General features: G+C 43.4%; 1 protein-coding gene across 1 annotated transcript in view; it reads left to right on the top strand.

Moving 5' to 3' along the window:
* The first annotated feature begins 9,861 nt into the window (after positions 1 to 9,861).
* The window catches only part of LRFN5 (leucine rich repeat and fibronectin type III domain containing 5), a 344,519-nt gene continuing 332,789 nt past the window's right edge, over positions 9,862 to 21,591 (top strand). Inside the window, exon 1 of the mRNA XM_075531478.1 lies at positions 9,862 to 11,084. The gene's annotated coding sequence lies outside the window, so the exon portion shown is untranslated. The remainder of the gene's footprint in view (positions 11,085 to 21,591) is intronic.

The raw sequence follows: 21,591 nt of genomic DNA, 5'->3' as shown, positions 1-21,591 counted from the left end.
TCAAATATATACATACACATTAGTTTGCTTAAAATGCTTCTAATTTTAAAAGATGGTCGATAAATTAAATCACTATTCTACTCAAAAACAAACGAAGACAGTATTTTCTTTATGTTTTGGCATATTCAGGCAGAATTAAAGACAAACAGATCCAAAATTGTTTGTATTATGATTGCCAATTATCCATATTCAACTAAAACCTGGAAAATAATATTATTATATAGCAATATGATGCAAGAAAAAATTTCAAAATGTATATCTTACTAATATAAATTTAAATTGGGATTTTAATACATTATATGTGAAATAATTTAAAATAAGTTAATATTTACACTTTAAAATTTCATATCAACCTATCTTTCATAAGTCATACACCTTAATTTTACAACAACTTATATAATACTCCTCCTCTTTCTTACAGGTTAATTCAGCCATTGAGTAAATTCTGACTCGTAGAAAAAAATCCAAAAAACAAAACTTACTGCCATTGAGTCAATTCCAATTCATAAGCACCCTCTAGGACGGAGTTGAACTGCCCCTGCAGGTTTCTGAAACTAAAATTTATGGGAGCGGCTGGTGGTTTTAAACCAGACTGTGCAGTTAGCAGCCATATGCTGTGCTACCGTTTCTCATGGCTAGAGCTGCCTCCATAATGGCTCAGATACATAGTGTATATGGAGTAATGAGTCTGAGAAACAAGCACAAAGTTGCTAACATTCAAAACACCTTTGGGATGTTCTTGTAGGGGTCACTTTTTTATTCAGTGGATTTTATTAATATTTTTGCTTTACTAGTGATTTTTCCCATGAACTCTTTTTTTAAAAATCATTTTATTTGGCTCGAACCACTCATCACAATCCATACGTTGTGTCAAGCATATTTGTACATTTGTTGCCATCATCATTCTCAAACCATTTGCTTTCTACTTGAACCCTTGGTATCAGCTCCTCATTTTTACCCTTTCTCCCTGCCTGCCCTCCCTCATGAACCCTTGATAGTTTATAAATTATTATTAGTTTGTCATATCTTACACTCTCCAATGACTCGCTTCACCCACTTCTCTGTTGTCTGTCCCCCAGGGAGGGGGTTTATATGTAGATCATTGTGATCGGTTCCCCCTTTGTGCCCCACCTTCCCCTTATCCTCCTGGTATTGCTACTCTCGTTATTGGTCCTGAGGGGTTCATCTGTCCTGGATTCCTGTGTTTCCAGTGCCTGTATCTATACCAGTGTACATCCTCTGGTTGAGCCAGATTTTTTTAAGGTAGAATTGGGATCATGATAGTGGGGGCGAGGAAACATTCAAGAACTAGAGGAAATTTGTATGTTTCATCATTGCTACACTGCCCCCTGACTGGCTCGTCTCCTCCCTGAAACCCTTCTGTAAGGGCCTGTCCAGTTGCCTATAGATGGGCTTTGGATCTCCACTCCACACTCCCCGTCATTCACAATGATATGATTTTTTGTTCTTTGATGCCTGATACCTGATCTCATTGACACCTCATGATTACAAAGGCTGGTGTGCTTCTTCCATGTGGGCTTTGTTGCTTCTCAGCTAGATGGCTGCTTGTTTATCTTCAAGCCTTTAAGACCCCAGATACTATATCTTCAGATAGCTGGGCACCATCAGCTTTCTTCACCACATTTGTTTATGCACCCACTTTGTCTTCAAAGTCGGGAAGGTGAGCATTATGGAATACCAGTTTAATAGAACAGAGTGTTCTTGCATTGAGGGAGTACTTGAGTGGAGGTCTAATGTCCATCTGCTAGCTTAGTACTAAACTTATAAATATATGCACACAGATCTATTTCCCCATCATCATATATAAATATATTTACATATGTACATGCCTGTATTTAGACCTCTATAAATGCCCTTTGCCTCCTGGTTCTTTCCTCTATTTCCTTTTACTTTCCTCTTGTCCCACTATCATGCTCAACCTGCATTTGAGTTTCAATAATTTCTTGTGGTTACATAAATTTCCCTTGATCAAGTCCTACCAGGCCTCCTACACTGCCCTTGCCACCAATTTGAATCACTTGTTATTCCCTTGTCCCTAGGTTTGCCACTTCCTTTTCCCCACCTCCCACCTCCCATGTCCCTCTGGAACCTTTGGTCTGTTGTTTTCTCCTCCAGATTGTTTATCCTGCCTATTTTATGTAGATAGAGATGCAGAAATAATAATATGCACAAAAAAACAAGACAGAGTAAAACAAAGCGACAAAAGAAAAGAAAACAGCAGCAGCAACAACAAAACAAATGGCGAGAAAAAGAAAAGCCTGTAAATAGTTCAAGGTTTGTTTGATGACTTTTAGGAATGTTTTCTGGTTGAGTCTGATGGGGTGCTACACCCTGGCCCCAAAGTCTATTTTTGGTACTCCCTGGGGACCTATTTGCCCTTCTACCCTTGATGTTCTATTGCACACCCTTAGTGTTTTGCCTCGGTGTGGTAGGTCAGATTGGGCATAATTTCCACACTGTGTTTCCCGTGTTGTCTCCCGTATGGCTCTGGTTCTGTGAGGGATGTCGTGTCTCATAATGGGGCCATATGGCCATATGGCCCTCTCTGTGCATTGGCTGCTCTGAGCAGGGATATCGTCCTCAAGGCTTGGTGAGCCAGGATTTGCTCCACTCTCTCTTTCTCTCCCTTCATTTGCTCCCATGGGCTCTGATCAAACACGTACCTCTCCCTGAGCTGTTGCTGAAGTGCTGTCCTCTGAAGTGAATTCTTCTGGGGATGAGGGACAGCTGTCCACATAGTTGGGATTGGGGTAGGACCCTCAGACCTTTCTACAGTTTCCCTTCTTCATGCCTGTATGTTGCTCTCTCAACTTGGAGCACTGGATTGAAGTCTGGCCCCTTTCTCCATGGAAAAATAAACAAGACCCTCTCCTTGGGTGGGTTAGTGAAGGTCCCTTTCTTAAAAGAGAGACTATGTAAGACATTGGCATTAAATGTCTAAGCATTTTGAGAGTGAGTCTGAGTAGAGTGGTGCAAATGATTGATATACTCACTCATTACTTCTTTGGGAATTCTAATCCACCCAGAGGTATCTTGGAATGAAGTCAGGGACTTTACTTCTGAATACCAGCCATTGACCACTCTGTGGTTCACAGTGTTACTCTGACAGATATGAGGTGTCCATGAACTCTAAGACAGAGTGAATGACTGTGGAGAAAACCAAACCGAAACTAAGAGCAATAAGGACACTTATTGGAGATATCACACGCAAAAAATACTTCATGTATGGTAGCCAACTGTAGTTAATGAAACAACAACAATATATTATTGCTCTCTGATTGTTGATCGATGGGTTCCAATAACTGGTTAGCTCTATTGTGAGGAAAGAGTCCAAGAGGATTATGATTACTCTTCTCTCTACAGAGCCTTGTGCAGGCTTTTGACTAGTACAGTCAATGCATTTTCATGGACGGAACAAAATTCAACAAAATAAAGAAAACCACTATATAGAGAAGTTGAGCAGTAAACAATTACAGTAATGATTTACTCTCTTTACAGATATGAGGATCATAAAGACCTGGAAAATAAATTCAAAGGAAAGTTATCACCAAATTGGCGGAAAGCTTGGGGGTCCTTGCAAAGAACTAGGAACTCTGGGTATGAAACATAATTATCCACTGTATCTTCATCAGGTAATTCCAACTCACAGTGATCCGATAGGACAGAGTCAAATTGCCCCAGAATGTTTTCAGGGCTGTATCATGTTTACAGAAGCAGACTGTTCATCCTTTCTCTTGCAAAAGCTGGTGGGTGCTAACAGTAGCTAATCCAGAGCATCTAGCAGCAGAATACTTAAATACTGCATCGACCAGACTAAGAGCAGCCAAATGAATCCCATCGCCACGGAGTAGATGGTGATTCATAATGACCCTGTATGTAGAACAGTGCAGAACTGCCCCGATGGGTTTCTAAGATTGTACATTTTTATGGGAGTGGAAAGTCTCATCTTTCTGCGGTGGAAAGGCTGGTGATGGTGACTTTGAACAGCTGACCTTGTTGTGTACAGCCCACAGAGTGACCTATAATACTCACTAAATCAGCTGCCACATCTTTCCCCAGAAGTTGGTGGTGTCTTAGCACTCTTCTTTCGGTTAACAGTCAGCACTTAGCTATTTACTATGGGGGATCCTAAACACAAAGGAGTTAAGTGTAGCTACAAATCTCTAAAAATACCCCGATCAAAAGGGAGAAAATAACTGGAGCAGGATTAAGAGGTATTTTTTTAAAAATGCATAGAGACTTATGTAAAAAAAACAATTGTACTAAAATTTATCTTCTATCACGTAGATGAAAATTACCTAACATTACTTATTTTAGTAAAAATCCAAGAAATTAAATCTGAGTTCTAAATCTACAGTTCTTTGTTTAAAAAAAAAAAGTCCAACCCTGCTGTCACACCCACGTGAGTGTGTCACATTACTGCCCACTTGTGGCCACCTGCCTGAAATTCAGAGAGGGCTCTGAAAACTTTAGAAAACAGAATCGGTAAAACTGAAGCTAAAAAGCAAAACTTTGTTAAACACTGGAGTGTTTAGAACTGAGTTCAATATAAAATCGTATCAGGGAGGTTACGTCTGTAGATTTTATAACATTTGTTACTGTCATCTAATTGGAGCTGGTGCTGCAATGATGCTCTAGGGTCGGCGAGTGTGTCGTTCAGTTGTACATAGTAGGGTCGTTATGAGTTGGAACCCACTCGACGACCCCTCCGAACAGCAGCGATGATCTGGTGTGTCTACCACTCTTTCTAAATCGAGCTAGCAGAAAACGAATGGAGACTTTGTTTGCAAGACCTTTTAGTGTTTGAGTCCATTTTAAAACACCATTTCAAAATCCAGTGGAAATTTTGTTAAAACAGTACATGAATTCTGGAAATGGCTCATCAAAGATTTGAATAATTGTGATTAGCATTATCAAAAGCACAAAAAGTAAAGTACAAAAGTGGTTACCAGAATAATGATTGGGCATACACATCTATGAACGACTGAGGTGCCCATACTTCCCCTACATAGGATACATTTTGCTGGAAATTATAATTTTCACAAATTATTAAATGTGTTTCATAGTTCTGAGACGAATAGATTGCCACACTTTAGGTTCAATCACTCCAATGGTTTTTTTTTTTTTTCCATTTAAAAGTGTAATTAGATTCATCTAATCTGACTAAATGGGAGTTTTGATGAGGAGAGGGAGGAAAATAAATCACAATATTGTGGCATCCTCTTCTGGGTTAAACAATCCTGGATGAGATGCTGAACTCAGGGACTGTGATTAACTAAATGGAAACATCAAACAAGTATGCAGCATCGATACCAGGATGTCTGTGTATCAGGTTGCTCAGATCAACTGCTAGTAAAGATAGCATTTACTTCTTTTTTTTTTTAAACAATTTATTAGGGGCTCATACAATTCTTATCACAGCATTTACTTCTTACTTGCATTATTGTCTTTGAAAACCTCTCTCGATTGAACAATGCCTATCTCTAAAGCATGCCATTCTTATCAAACATTTTCCAAAAGGTCTGCTAAAGACTCCATCTTTAAATAACATTATATTTCTGTATCACACAATAAGGTTTAAAGTGTACTCTTCTTAGTTAAGAAACAATCCTTTGGGTTCTTATTGTTTCTTTCCTCCTGAGGCCGACCTTCACCCACTTGATAGACTTTCATCACAATCCACAAATATTCAGAAGAATAGTAAATATGTAGGAAAGGAAGGGTATTTTACATAACTTGATAAAGACCAAGTAAAACTCAAGAAGCCATAAGTGAGTGAACAATATCCTATGCATTTCAGAGGAATAATAAGATCTGACTTGAGTTTGTTTCAAAATTAGACAAGCGAGAAGCCCATTGACCTGAAGACAGACACTGACTCTTCAACTCTGTTGAGATCTAAGGTGAGGCATGGATTTGGTAAGATCTGATTGTCAACAAAACTGTAAGATTTTATAGCCATATACATCAGAAAGTTACCCAAATACGTGACCTTGATTTTGCATTTCAGCACTCAGAACATTTGGAGAGTGACATAGTTTCAATTTAACATAAGTAAGCTTTTAGAAGTTTTTAAATCAGAAACTTGAGTTAGAATGACAACTTTCCACAAGTGTTGATTCACAGAAATTAGAAAATTCTTAAGCTGAACAAATTGTATGACAATTTTAAGAGATGCTCATAACTTTTCCACCAGAAATTCAGATTATTTTGACTGTAAAACATTTACATAAGCATTTCTTGTCTGAAGTTAAAAAAACAGCAAATGTTTTTCCATCCACATCCTGTTATTCCGTATGCAGTCAACACTTATGGCCACTGATGCTTCGAAAACGATCTCAAAGAGAAGCTTGACATGATTTTAAAAGTGATTTGGCATAAACACTGAAGGTGGGGATACATTTTAAAAGTTAAGACATCTCATTGAGCAAAGAAAAGTAAAAAAGTGAGTAGTTCCTGAAAGAAAGGTTGGTTCTATTTATATGCTAATGACCCCATTCTCCTAGGAATCTGGCCTTTTAAAAGAATATCAACTCCAGGTTAGCTAATGCCTCACTAGAATGTGTTCTTGCAAACTTCCTATTTTTTTTTAAACCGCCTCCAACAAGACATCGAATAAAAGTAACCTTTGTTAAAGCTAGACTCATGATAGAGAATGTTTAGTTTCTCTCCCACTCTTGCCACTGTCTATTGACAGGCATATAAAACAGCCCTGACCTTCTCTTTTTGGCTATCACAATCAGTTTACGTAACAGGAGCCAGAGCAAGCAACAATAACAAAAACAACAAACAAAACCAGTATTTGGAGTGTGAGGAGTACTTGGCTTTACAAGAGATTAGATGAAATGGGTAAGTAGAGGAAAGTGGAGACATATTTGTCAAGCACTCTGAAAAATAATACACGACTTATAGAGAGGTCAAACCAAGCAAGTTATTTTCCCCCCTAAGCCCAAACGGGCTTGCAACATGAGAAAGAGTATGGGAAAGTTACTCATGGCTACTCCGCACATTAAGATCCGTGATTTCATCCAGGGAAGCAGCCCCACTCTGGGATCCACTACGTTTCTTTATGTTTGCACCCAGCAAGACATCTGAACTCCATCCCATGCCCAGCTCTCCACTGCTTAGAGCTAAGTGCGTCGCTTCCTACAAGAAGAAAACGAAATAAATAAGGACAAAAGTTATTCACCCCAGCGTGACAGTCATTGGATTTCTCATTTAACACCTCTGTGCAGGAGTCCCCAGAGGGATCTGCGAACCTTTGTCTGCTAGACTTTAGCGGCTGCCATCCGCTCAGCGGGGACGGGTGGCAAGTGGGACAATCCGAAAGGAAAAAGGAGTCACCCCCGCGCCGGAAAGTACTTGGAAGTGCTCGCTCAGACCTGCCTGGAGCTTATGCTGGCGCAACTCCGCAGCCCTCTAGAGAAGTCCCACGAGCGGCCAAGTTTAAAGTGAAGCCTGGATGGGAAGCACTTTCTCTTCCCGTTCCTTTGGGAGACCTCACTTGTCCTCAGAGGTTCGCCATGAACTTCTCAGAAACTTCCTTTCTCCACTTGGGGAGACCGATTGCCACAGGGGAAGCGCTGGTGGTTTTCGCGGAGACTTGGACTTCAGCTGTGGTCTCACCCTTTGACGTATCTGTGCCGAGTCTCTACCAACAGTCCCCTTGCGTCCCGGAGCGGGACCCTCTGGAACTCGCACCTTCCAGGGCTGCTTCGGTCCCTCGGAGCGCGGGGCGTCCCGGCCCCGGAGCGGGCACCGCCAGCCGGCCTGGAGGGAAGCGGCGCGAAGTGCTGCTTGGAGCTGCGCTTCTTCCGAAGGAAGCTGGAAAGGATTTCTAAACCCGAAGTTGGACCCGGAGCCCCGCGGAAAGGGACACCGAGAAGAAGAGGGAGAATATAGGAGCCGTTTCTCGCCAGGAACGCCGTTCCTTCCCGGGATCGTTCCGGGGCTGGGTGGGCGCGGGAGGCGTGGGAGCGCTCGGGGCGGCCGCGGGACAGCGGGAACGCCGCGGGAAGGTCGCCTGAGAGCAAACACCGAAGTTCCCCGTCTGGGGAAGCCAGCGCCTCCTTCGCGAGGGACAGGACTTCCCAGTCAGCTTCCCCTGGCCGACCTCGGGTGTCTGCGGCCAGACGGATGGGTGGAGGGTCCTGCCAGCAACCTAGAGGAGTGGGGACTGCGTGCTGGGCCCCGAGACCAGACCACAGTTCCTGCAGAAAGGGGACCGCGGGGTTTCACCCGGGATTTCCTGAGACGGAGGCTTGGAAATAATTACTAACTTTGGGAGCTGGAAAAGGGTGGGGGTGGGGAGAGAGAGAGAGAGAGAGAGAGAGAGAGAGAGAGAGAGAGAGAGAGAGAGAGAGAGAGAGAGAGAGAGAAGAGAAGAGATGGGGGAAGAGATGGAGGGAGAGAGAGAAAAGAAAAGAGAAAGAGAGAAGAGGGGAAGAGAGAGAAGAGAGGGGGGAAGAGAGAGAGAAAAAAGAAAAGAGAGAGAAGAGAGAGAGAAGAGAGGGGAGAGAGAGGGAGAGGGAGAGAGAGAAAGAGAGAGAGAGAGAGAGAGAGAGAGAGAGAGAGAGAGAGAGAGAGAGAGAGAGAGAGAGAGAGAGAGAGAGAGAGAGAGAGAGAGAGAGAGAGAGAGAGAAAGAGAGAGAGAGAGAATATACTGAGGGTGGGAGCCCGCAGCAGGCAAAGCTAGGGGAGGACCCTGTCCTCGCGGGGTCCACCCCAGCCTCTCTTTCGCCTCACCGTCGGCTTCCGGTCCTCAGCCATCTCTTTGACCTCATTGTCTGAGCTCGGTTGTGGGACGACCACGGGGCTCACTTTCTGCCCTTGTCACACTAAGATGTGGCCAACTGCAGCGCTTGTGCTCTCTGACGCTGAACCGGGTTGATCCCCAACATAACTGTTGTCTTTAACTTTCACTTCCCTCTGATGCATAAGCCAACCACCACCCGCCACCCAGGGGGCCCTGGAGGTCAGCCGCAGGGGACGAGTCCTGCCTTTCACGTTTCCCCATGGCTAAAATCTAAAGACTGTTCACCCCCGTCGCCTATACAAACCGCAGCCTTGCCCAGTGACACTTCTCGGTCGTGTGGGCGTGGGGCAGTGGGCGACAGTGAGTTCCCCTAGGCCAGGGCCGGGGACACCCCAGGAAGTTCCCCTTCGTCCCCAGGCCGTCTGCCTTCTCCCCTCCCCCTGCCTGCAACGCCCCCGCGCTCCGGGATTTGCCGGCGCTTCGCGGGCTGCCTGCTCTCTGCTCGCCCCGGATAACCCCGCCGGGAGCCCGGGAGCCGCTGCCGCCGCCCCGGCCCGGGGTCTCGCCTGCCTCTCGGGCTCCGGGCGGCGCGACAGCTCCCCTCACTGCAGCGAGGGCAGGGCCCGCGGCCGCGCGCCCGCCGCGCCTCCACCTCCATGCGGCAGCGCCCAGCGCTACTCCTTGGGGCCGGGCGCCCGCGGAAGCCCTGGAGACCTGCTGCGGGGAGCCCGGCGCGGGGAGCCGCCCTGAGCGCGCCTGCAGCCGGGGCCCTGGGCTGCCGGCCCCGAGCCTGAGCCCCGAATCCGCCGCCGGGCCGCGGACGGCGGGCGGGGCGCGCGTGTGCGAGGCGGCCCGAGCCGCGGCTTGTGTGCGCGTGGGTGCGTGTGTGCGCGCGTAATCTCCCTTCTTCCCTCGAGGGTGGGCATGGCTGCGCAGCTGGCTGCTCCCTTCGGATTGCTGACTTCGGGGAGCCCTCGGCTGTGAGCTCGACCCACCCAGACAATCCATTTCGTACGGTCGGTTACAGCGGGAAGGGGGGGGGGCAAGCGCAGCTGGACGGGGGTGGGGCAGCGCCTGCAAACCTCTGGAAGCGCACAGGGACGCACTCGGGACACGGGCAGAAGGAGAAGACTCCCAGGACCTCCCTGCTGGCCCCTTCCTCTCCAGAAAGATTCTGGGCGTTCTCCACCTTTTCAAGTGCTCAGCATCTAGGGTTTTGTAAGGAGCTCTCAGCTCGCTGCGTGCGTGTGTGTGCGTGTGTGTGTGGTGGTGTGACTGCGCGCGCGCCCGGCTGATGCTTTCGACTGTCTTTTATGCAACTGCCCAGAAGCAAACGCGTTAGCTCGGCGATGCCCCCCCAAAGCCCGGTTCTGGGAGAGCACGGAGGACGCCCAGCCCCGTCTCCCGTGCAAGAATCGCCGCGGCGGCCGGGCGGGGGAGCCCGGAACGTGGATGCTTTTACCCCGGGGGTCGGCAGAAGCCAGAAGTAACCCGCTTCCAGGTGCACCGCAAGGTCACCACAGGGTCCGGCAGCCCTTCTCGGTCGGGCCCACAGACCTTCGCGTGCGGACCTGACGGATCTTTGCCTTTTGCTCCGCAGCATCTAGAGCCCAAAGTTCCGTCCTCCGAGCTGTTTTTCTGCACAAACCAGATAACCCGGATTGCTTTGCGAACTGCTTCACGAAACCCCGGGCTCCTCCTCAGTGGGTTGCCGGCTCCCTCCTCCCCACCAACATGTCACCAGCTCTGGAATTACACGGCTTCGGGTTGGAGGAGAACTTGAGGGAAGCGTGATCCAAAGGCTATGCCACCCGGCTCTCTGGGCTACCCGCCATCCGGCCCAGTGGGCTTCGGAACTGTGCGTGAGGCGGACCGCTCCCCTCCCTGCTTCTCCTTCCCCGTGCGGAGCTGGATGTGCGTGTGCAAGTGTGAGTGCGAGTACGCGCGCGCCCGGCTCTGAGAGTGTGAGTGTGTGAGAGAGAGCGCGAGCGAGTGTGTGTGTGTGTGTGCGCGCGTGTGTGCGTGCGCGGCCGCCTTGCCTCTGCCCGCTCCCCGGGCGCGGACCCGCGGGTTTCAAGGGGCGATCGCCGCGGATCCCCCACCCAGCGCGACCTACGGGCAGCGGCGGCAGTGGCAGGAGCCGCCTCTCCGACTCCCTAGGATGCGGGTGCTGAGCTATGGCAAAGGGCAGCGAAGTGACGAGCGAGACCCGCGAACGACTGTGAAAGCCACCTGGAGCCACCTTGCTGGGATTGTACCTGCGGGCAGAAAGTCCTCCTACGATCGCCTTTTCCCCTAGAGGCACCAGGTAAGAAGCTAAGGACTACCCGCCTCGCCCAATTTCCTTTTGGTGTCTTATCTGCATTGCAGGCTACTTTACTTATTAATGTTCTGAAAATTAGGAAGGGCTGGGTATCCTATGGAGCCTGCTCTCTGGTGCTGTAATATAATCATTTCTACTAGGTAGAACAGAGAGCTAGCCCCGAGCAGTTAATTCAGCAGTGTAGGCGAAGGGACTATGGTTACGCTCCACCCTAAATGATATATATATTTTATAACTAGGCGTGTGGAACCCTTATAAAGATGCCAGAGATTAAAATCCAGTGTTTCCTCCAGGCTCTTGTATCCAGACCTCCTCAGCTTGTGAGGGGCAAGAGGGGGATTGCCTTCCACCTATGGTTTCTGCTAAAGATCTTTCTGGTCCTTCTCTACCTCTGGTGCCGGTTGTTTTCCTTTCCTTGTGCTGTAGACGAGCTGGACAGATCCTGTAGAGATCTTCCGTTACGTATTTCGAGACTTTATCCGAAATGGAGTTTTCTTGGAACTTGCTTTGCATGGAAGGGGATTCATTGTCGCCGGTGTGTATGTTGAGAAATGGTGTTGTACTGCTCGGGTTTGCTTATATGTAGCAGAATAAAACCAGGAGAAGAGTCCTTTTTATATATCTAGGGAAAGAAGGCTAACAACATCTCCACCACCCAACACCATCCGGGCTGTATTGTCTCGCTTGCAGAGGGAGAGCGTGTGTGAGCGTCCCCACCCCACCCCCCACCCCAGCCAAATCTTTACACAGGATATATTCTGAAAAACCCCGGGAGAACCTTCCTTGATTCACAAGGAGCCGGGTTGGATTTGCGACTCCTTAATAAACATGTTTGGTCTGATATATAAAAATGGAGCTTCCCAGAGGTGGCTGAGGCAAATTTAGTTAACTTGCAAAGCCCCTTACTCTCTCACCTTCTGTCTCTCCATTTGTTCCCCCATCACCTCCGTGTCTCCCCTACAGAACACTTCACTTGCTTCTGCAGGGCATTTAGGATGAACAAGATAAAGCATTTCCAAAGTAGTCTCATCAATGTTTCATTCCATAGTGAAGACGGTCTGAATAATTCAGCTAGGAGAGCTCGTTTGTCTCTCTCGTCCCAGAGTTGCCTGCTGGCCGCACGGAACAGAGGACCTGGCCCGGCCGAGCGCCCGGCGCCGTGCGGCTGGAGGCGGTGGCTCCGGCGGCTCCTGGGGGTTTTCTTTGCTAAAGCCACCTGGGAAGAGTAGGGGCGCTGCCTTCCTCTGCTCTGCTCGCTGCGTTTCTATAGATATCCATATGATGGCATTTGCAGACTACGAGCTGGTAGCTAGCTGCTGCTCTCGCTGCCGCTAGTAGCTGACGTTCCCAACTCCTCCTCTGGAGTCAAGGCTCGGTTGCTGCTGCAACACTCGCAGACTGGTGGTGCTACAAGGCCACGTATGCAGCGGATTTGGGGGCTGGGCTTTGCCATTGCAGCTGCCAGGCCGACCCTGACACTTTGCTGAGGCGGGAGAGCACAGCGGCTCCCTGGCAGACAGCAGACGAATCCTGTGGCCGAGGTGGCTGCCTGGATATAGTGGGGGCTGGGGAGTGGAGGAGTGGAGGGCGGTGGTGTCCTGCCTGATTGCTCACACTTACAAAATTCAAGCCTTTTTTTTTTTTTTAAATTTCTCCCACCTACTTCTCCCGAAGTGAATATTCAAGAACAGAGAATACAAATTGACTAGATAGCCAACGCAACGATTTATAATTTATTAGGACTAAAAACCTGAAGCTTAGTGTCTATTTCCTAGATTTCTATTCCTTCCTCTTTCTCGCCCAGATGTCCACTTTACTGGCCTTGATTCGATTGGGTTCTTTGCCACCTGGCTTTTACCTCCTTTCCAAATAGCTAACTTATTCCCTTCTACTAATGGGTTAGAACATAGACATTTTGGTTAGTAGCCAAGGGCTATCTATGATCATTGCACTCAACCCCCATGCCAGCATTCCCATTGTTTGTTTAGAAAACTGAAGATCGATAATGTGCTAAAAATATAATGAAGGACACCTCTTTGTCCCTTAAACCCACCCAGACTACTGTTTGGAAAGAAAGTGTGTATCACACTCACAACATTTGCCTTGTGTGTCTACAGTGTGCCCAAGACAAAAGGAATAATGATGATAGAATAATAGATATTTCTTCTGTCTCCTTCCTCTTTTCTCTTCTTTCTGGCCATTCCCATAAAACATTGAATCCTTTACAGGTGAGGTCTTGTCCTTGTGTCCTCATCCTGAGGAAAAGTAAAATAAAATGCATTAACTTGATGTTGAGAGTTCAGCAGAATCAACTTAGAATATGCTATAATTCATGCTTTAAAAGTGCCATTCCTGGGGCACATTAAACTTAGATCAAATGTGATACCAAATGGAGGTCCTGGTAGAGCAGATCTTCAACACATGGATGTTTCACTCTTTTCTTCCTCTCTTCCCTGCAGTAAAGAGATATTGCAAGTCAGTTTGAAAAATCTGCCCTTGTTAAGGGTTGCCCCTATGTAGATTGAGCTGGCCTGGCTCTATGTATGGCCTAGCTCACTGATGCATTAAGATGCTCAAGTAGTGGAGGAAATTTCCCAGCAAATGCCTCCTTCCTTTCCAGTGCCCTTTTTGTCTATCAAGAGGGACCAAACAATAAACAGAGTACTCATGGGAACAGAGATGAACAGATAGGCAGGTGGAAGAAGTCACTTGATTTCTGTCCCCAGACCATTTGATTCCGTCTCTTTCTATCTTTCTTTGTTCAAGAGGAGAATGACCTTGAACACCAGTCTTCTGGTTTATACACCTCTTTTCTTCCTTCAAATATGTAACACACACAAATACACAGAACAAATGTATATGAACACACACACATATTTCTTCTTAGTACTAACGAACAGTGATATCACAGACTGACACTAGGCAGAGGTAATTTCCTTTACTTTTTCTCAAAGGAGAAGAGTAATAGCTGTGATTATATGAAAGAGAATTTCCTCTCTCTTACTCCCACTTCCATTATTTTTGTCTCCTCTGTCATATGAATTCTTGGTATTAAAGCAGTATCTGGTCTCATGGCATTGATGTTATGGGCTTCATGTGTTATATCCAGCTTTCATATTTTCATGAATGGCCATTATCTCCCTCTGTCCATGTAACCAGTGTTCTGTTTCGTCTTGCTGTTGGAAGCACTTTTGGCTTGGTAGTTTTGCTGAGTTTTCTAGTTGGGGAAATTAGGATCTTGCTTTCTGCTGATACTATTGCTGTGCTGTTATGTGAATGGGATGCACTACTTGCAGATATCCAACAATGCTTTTGCCTCTCATAAAACTGTTCTGTTATTCAAAGTGAAAAGTACAATAAATCAGATGCTTACAGTGTTTTTGAAAAAATTGAGATTGTAGTAAAAAGCAAAATGAAATTTTCTAAATTTCCCAAAGGTTTGATGAGGTGAACTATTAACTCATTCTAGTGTTTTTTTTTGTTTTAAGTATAACTTAGTGGCATTAGTCTAAGTTTGTGTATAGTCGAATCAGTGCTAAGCTTTAAATATGATTGAAAAATATGCAGACAAGTTTAGGTATTTTAGATATAATTGTGACCCCTTATGATACAGAACTAAGAGGTAATTTCGCTAAATTATCCCATTGAGACACATGTACCCAGCTCCATTTTGTTCAATAAACCTTGAGTGTGTAATATATTTCTACAGCCCACATTTTTATTCTTGTGGCATCCTTCAATCATTGAGGACTATTTAGATCCTAAGGCAGTATAATTTGCCCATTACATGGTGTGTGCATGGTGAAATTAAGAAGTATTATGTTTATAATTATTGAAGCCATTATGGTCAATGTCGAACCATTTTTATTGTGCATTATCAGCATACATTGCATGCTATTATGAAAATTCCAGCTTCATGTAACTGGAGACAGAATTATAAGAATTCAACTATAAGCAGTTAATTCTATTTTTAAGCTTTTACATTATAGTGTTCTGTTAGATACTGTTCTGATGGAATGACTTTCACTGAACTATGACATAATTTAATACTATTTATGAGGATGGTTAACAAGTGATCAAAAATGACAATGGAGTACACAGTTATATAAATGCATGACATTTTATTGATACTAAGTATACCACATGAAAAGGCTTTATTATTGAAACTAGAAACTGAATTTGCAAAGTTATCGACATTGATAACTGATAGTTGTTGTTTCATGCTAAGAATTGCTTTAAAATGCCACTTGATCAATTTGGGTCTTCTTAGAATAGATATCTTTTTATAAAATTAATCTTTCATATCTTAAAAGTCCTGTTATTTTTACTTCATGTACATTGTAGGAGCATAGATGTAATTTATTGTTTAAAAATTTCCAATAAAATATCTTGAAATTGGTTTCATTTTACTCTGTAATGAACAAATTTTCTATTGGAAATTTAATGTTTTAGGCATTACAACAAAACAAGCTCAAGAAAAAGAGTAATAAGATAAACCATTAAAGTCTCATGTTCCTTTTATCTGAAAGATGATTCTGAATTCTTTAAAAAAAGAGTATCAAAGAAGTCTCTAATTTGTTCACTGCTCCATCAGAAATAGTATATTTAATCAGCAACAGAAATGACGATAATGTTGTTCATCTTGAGCTATTTTCTTCTCACCCAGTGCAGCGCTTTTGAGGACATTTTGAAGAGTCCTTACGGACACTCTTCAGTTATGCTCTGGGAGGCATTCCCATGTTGACTTCTCATTTACTGTCGAGAAGTAGCTTTTTCATGGGTATCAGTGCTGGTACCTACAAACTTGGATAGCATTGGTTTAAAATTATTTACTATTGGAGACATACCAACTCTGTAACCATGAAAGCAAAATCCCTTTTATTTATAGTTACAGACTTTGGTGTTTTTATAAAGAATAAGCTCTTTTTGCTATTGTTTTCTTCATTGTGTCAAAGTTAGGTTCTTAAATGATTTGTTTGTGCCACTTACTAGCTCTGTGGCATTTATATTAATATTGAACATGCATATAAATTTATATAACAACAAAGAGTGCTCCATTGTACTGTATCTGTTTTATTCTGCTGGCTATCTTGGATATTACAAATATCTGAGGCATTTTAGTAAATTTGACAAAAATGGCATGTTTGTCTTTCAATTGGAAATGTGAAGTTATTTATGAGGATCTTGCATGATCGTTGCCATGTTTTGACTGTTCAGATTGCTAAACTCTTAACATATCACTACATATTCATTTTTAAACTCAGGAACTCTCAGGGTATCATGGCTAAGTACTCAACTGCTAGCCATAAGGTCAGCAGTTCAAGTTCACCAGCTGCTCTTCTGGAGACAGATGTTGGACTTCTACTCTATTAAGGTTTGCAGTCTCAGAGCCCAACGGGGCAGTTCTACTCTTATAGGATCACTGCTAGTGGAAGAGTTGGGATAGACTTTAGGAGGTTTGTTCTGAGTTTGGAGTTTCCATCATCAAAAGGCATTTTTTATAAACAGCATACCAGATGCAAACAAAAGCTAGATGATATTTTTAATTCTATTTTTACTTTTTCTGTGTTTGTAGTAAGGGGAAAATGTATCCTTGTTTGCAGGAACCATATGTGCAGTGGCTAGAAGCATAAACTTTGAGATTCCACAAGCCTGTGTCTCAGGGTTGTTTAGCCTTAAGTATACCCATTGACCACTCTGATTCTCAATAATATGCATTATAGGGAAGTTTGAAGGTTTCAGTGATGTAACACATTAAAGAATTAGCTGATATTATAATCATGTTATCATTAGCATGAGGATGAAGAATGACACCAAAGAAGGTGGAATTTGAATGCCTTCAGAATCTCTTCTTGGAATTATAAAATTTCAGGATTCTAAGGAATATTGAAACTTATCCATACCAATTTTCACATACTGTAGTGTTGTTTATACCTGCAGAAGATGTAAAGCAGGAGTTTGGGGAGGAGGAAATAGAAGAAAGGACCAGGAGGCAAAAGACATTTATAGAGGTCTAAATACAGGCATATAAATAGATATATAATGAGAAGGGAATATAACTATGTCCTCATATCTGTAAGTTAAGAATTAAGATAGCAGATGGATATTGGGCCTCAACTCAAGTACTCCCTTAACAAAAGAACACTTTGTTCTAATAATCTGGTATTCTGTGATGCTCACCTTCCTGAAGGCAAAATGGGTACACAAACAAATGTGGTGAAGGAAGAGAGCTGATGGTGCCTGGCTATCAAAAGATATAGCATCTGGGGTCTTAAAGGTTTGAAGATAAACAAGTGGCCATCTAGCTCAGAAGCAACAATGCCCACATGGAAGAAGCACACCAGGCTGTGTGATCATGAGGTGTCGATGGGATCTAAGACCCAGATCAAAATCATACCCAATGTGAATGGGAGAGGGGAGCTTGGAGTGGAAACTCAATGCCCATCTATAGACAATTGGACATCCCCTCACAGAGGGGTCACAGGGAAGAGATGAGCCAGTCAGGGTGCAGTATAGCATTGATGAAACACAGAACTTTCCTCTAGCTCTTTGGTGCTTCCTTCCCCCTATTTTCATGACCTGAATTCTACCTTACAAATAAGATTAGACCAGAACATGCACACTGCTACAGATAAGAGCACACAACACAGGGAATTTAGGATCCATAACCCCCTCATGCCCAACAATGAGAGTAGAAATACCAGGAGGATTAGGGGAGGGTGGAGGGAGAAAGGGGGAACCGATCAAAAGGATCAATCTATAACCCCCTTCCAGGTGGGCGAGCAACAGAAAAGTGAGTACAGAGCAATGGAGGACTATATAAGATATGAAAATAATAATGTATAATTTATCAAGGGTTCATGAGAGAGGACAGGCTGGGGAGGGAGGAGAAATTAATGGGGAGCTGATATCAGGGACTCAAGTGAGAAGAGAATGTTTTGAAAATGACAATGGCAGCATATGTACAAATGTGCTTAAAACAATGGATGAATGTGTGGATTGTGGTAAGAAATGTAAGAGCCCCCAATAAAAGTATTTAATAAAAAAAATAAAAAGCAACCCCAAGAAGACAGTGATGGGACTGACAGTTGCCGTGGTGGCGGTGGTAGTGATGGTGGTGGTGATGGTGGTGGTGGTGTGTGCATGTGATTGGGAAGATGCTGGGGGTGGGGGTGAGTGGTGAGCCAATAATGACAGGGACAGGGGAATAGCAAGTGTTCAAAAATTTACGGTGAGGTGGGTGTAGCATTCCTGGTCATGGTTGAATAACTGAAATGTACTGAGAAGAATTACTGCTAGGTGAACAATGGGTATACATGATAGTGGGGCAGGATGAAAGAAAAAAAGAAATAAGAGAGTAAAACTGAGATATATATCAGTATAAAAATAGTTATGTATATCTGTAAATACATAAATATATAATGATAGGTGTATTTGTATGTATGTATGTATGTATGTATATATATATATATATATATGTAAATACAAGTAAAGCAGATGGACTTTGGGTTTTTCCTTAAAGCTTAATTCAGTACAAGAATGCTTTGTTTGAATAATGTGGCATTGTATGATACTCACCTTCCCGACACTATCACTGAAGATCAAAGGGGCGCACAAGCAAATGATGGTGTCCAGCTATTAAAAGGTATAGTGTCTGGGGTCTTAAAGGCATGAAGTTAAACAAGCAGCTGTCTAACAGGGAAGCAACAAAGACCACATGGAAGAAGCACATCAGCCTTTGTGATCCTGAGGTTTTGAGGGCATAGGTATAAGATGTTCAAGAACAAGCAAATTGATGTGAAGGAGCATGAACAAAGTGGAGACCAATATTCACCTGTTCGATAATTGGACAGTCACTCACAGAAGGGCCACATGGAAGGGATGATAAGTCTAATGTGTGTTACAATACTGATGAAACACGTAATATCCTCTAGTTCTTTATATTTCCTCCCCTTACTATTTTGATCTTTGTTTTACCTCATTAATCTTGTTAGACCTGTGTATGATCATTTGTATAATTAAGATAATTGGATACATGAAATATATGATAGATAACCCTTCAGAAAAAGTAGAGGAAGTAATGATTCTGTGAGGGTACAGGGAGGGGTGGGGAATTGATAACAATGATGACTGATATCAAAGAGTTCAAGAAGAGAAAATGTTCTGAAATTGATGATGGTAGCAACTGCACAATTATGCTTGATATAATTGAATATGGACTGTTATAATATCTGTAAGAACTCTCAATAAAATGATCAGAAAAAAAAGAAAAAGATTTGAAATAAGAGAATAAAAAACAAAAACAATGTGTTGTAGCATCTCTGAAAAGTACATGCCTCATCCAGGACATTCATATTTAAATTTTTTTAACCTCAAATGGGCCTGAGATCATGGGATTTTGGAGTAGTCCTAATATCCATCCAATCTTTGCTTTTTGATATCCCATCTCCGAAATGCAGTTATGATGCCTAAGCCTAAGTGCCTTGTGATGTGTGGTGATGGAGCCTAAGCCTCATGCCTGAATCATTCTTCCTTAAAGAGATTATTACATATTTGCATATCCGCATCATGTATTATTCTGGGAGGTGTTGAACGGGGCAATTATTTCCTTGCTTTCTTAGCACAGAGAACAAGTACATCCTACATTCATGTCAGACTTTACTGTGTAATGAACGCCTTATTTCCTGCTTGGCCTGAAGTGCTCTGGAATCCGTTGCATATTTCTTTAAGATCCTGTGGTGAATAACTCCAAAGATGCTCAGAAAATTTAAAATATTTGCTATTCTTTGAGTACTTATGTTGACTACTTTGTCAACATTCATGTCATACTGTTCATTCTGTGATCAAATTACATAAGTGTTTCCCCCTAAATAGTGTACTAACACATATATTGTAACACTGTTGTTCATAATAAATAAGAGAAGCAATGAAATGTGATGAGCTATGAAGAGTAGATTTTTATCTCATCCTTAGGTTATTGGTTGACAGCTTCATGAGCTCTCTGATCTAGATAAAAGTGACTCAAGGCCTATTCTTTATTCTTCTAACAAGTATTTATTCAACATTTAATTCATGCCTAGATACTCTGCTACCCATCTTCCCTTAGAGACTCAGAGGCAAAGCAAAGCAGGAAACATGGATCCCACTCAGGGGAAATGGCAATCAAGTGGTAGGAAGACATACGCGTGCAGAGAGGTTATCCTAGGGCTGGACTACTCTTGATGACAATTTCCAAGTCTTTGCCTCTTAATTTGACCTTGAACCTAGGTGTTATTCATTTCTCGATCATTTACCAAGCTCCTATTTGTTACATTTCTTGTTATTAATTAAACTAGTAGATTGCTAGCAGTTTTCCCAGACTCCATATTAGGTTATCTGATCTCTAAAAAGGGGGGAAATAGTCTGCCAAAAGAAACTATAGTAATTTTTTTTTTCATTTTGGTATCATTGCAGAATGAGTGTTTTGGTTATTGACATTATTTACAGCCCTGTGTATGGGCTGCTATCCACATGGTTGGCAGTTTGAAACCATTAGCAGCTCCCCAGGAAAAAAAACTTGGCTTTCTACTCCCATGAACAGTCTCAAAGATCCACAGTGGAGTTTTTATGAGTCAGCATTGATTCCATGGCAGTGAGGTTTTGTTTTATTTTTAATTAATCCTTTTAGGTATCATATTACATGTTTGATAAGGTTACTTTCATTTTAAATGCAAATGGTTATCAAAATCAGGACACTAATTTTAATATAATTGACAGTGGGGAGTTGAACCAGTCAGAATGCAGTGTAGCAACGATGAAACATACAATTTTCCTCTAGTTCTTGAATGCTTCCTCCCCACCACTATCATGATCCCAATTCTACCTTACATAACTGACTAGACTGGGAGATGTACACTGGCATGGATAGGAACTAGAAATACGGGGAATCCAGGACAGATGAGCCCCTCAGGAACAGTAGTGAGAGTGGCAATATCTGGAGGGTAGAGGGAGGGTGAGAGAGAGAGGGGAAACAGATGACAAGGTCTACCTGTAACCTCCTCCCTGGAGGATGGACAGCAGAGAAGTGGGTGTAAGATATGATAAAATAATAACTATCTATAAATTATCAAGGGGAGGGGGAGCGGGAAGGGAGGGGAAAATGAGGAGCTGATACCAAGGGCTCAAGTAGAATGCGGGTGTTTTGAGAATGATGATGGCAATATATGTACGAATGTGCTGGACACAAATGATGTGCGGGGGATTAGACCAGCTATCCCGCATCAAGCTGGGTTCGAACTGAGGCTTGCGGATGAACGGAAAAGAAAGAGCTATGTAAAAAGCATGGGATAGGGAGGACTTCAATCTGATGGACTGAAGTCTGGAGTATATTTGAAGCTTGGTATTTATACTCTTCTTACACAAGGGAATTGGTTACAAAACAAACATCAAGGAACTTAAACATTCCTAAACTCTTATCTATGCAAATGTTACTTAACTAGTCACAGTTTCTTAA

The sequence above is a fragment of the Tenrec ecaudatus genome, chromosome 14 (assembly GCF_050624435.1).
Source record: "Tenrec ecaudatus isolate mTenEca1 chromosome 14, mTenEca1.hap1, whole genome shotgun sequence".
NCBI classification, from domain to species: Eukaryota; Metazoa; Chordata; class Mammalia; order Afrosoricida; family Tenrecidae; genus Tenrec; species Tenrec ecaudatus.
The sequence above is the reverse complement of the archived record's forward strand: the minus strand, read 5'-3'. Positions and strand labels throughout refer to the sequence as shown.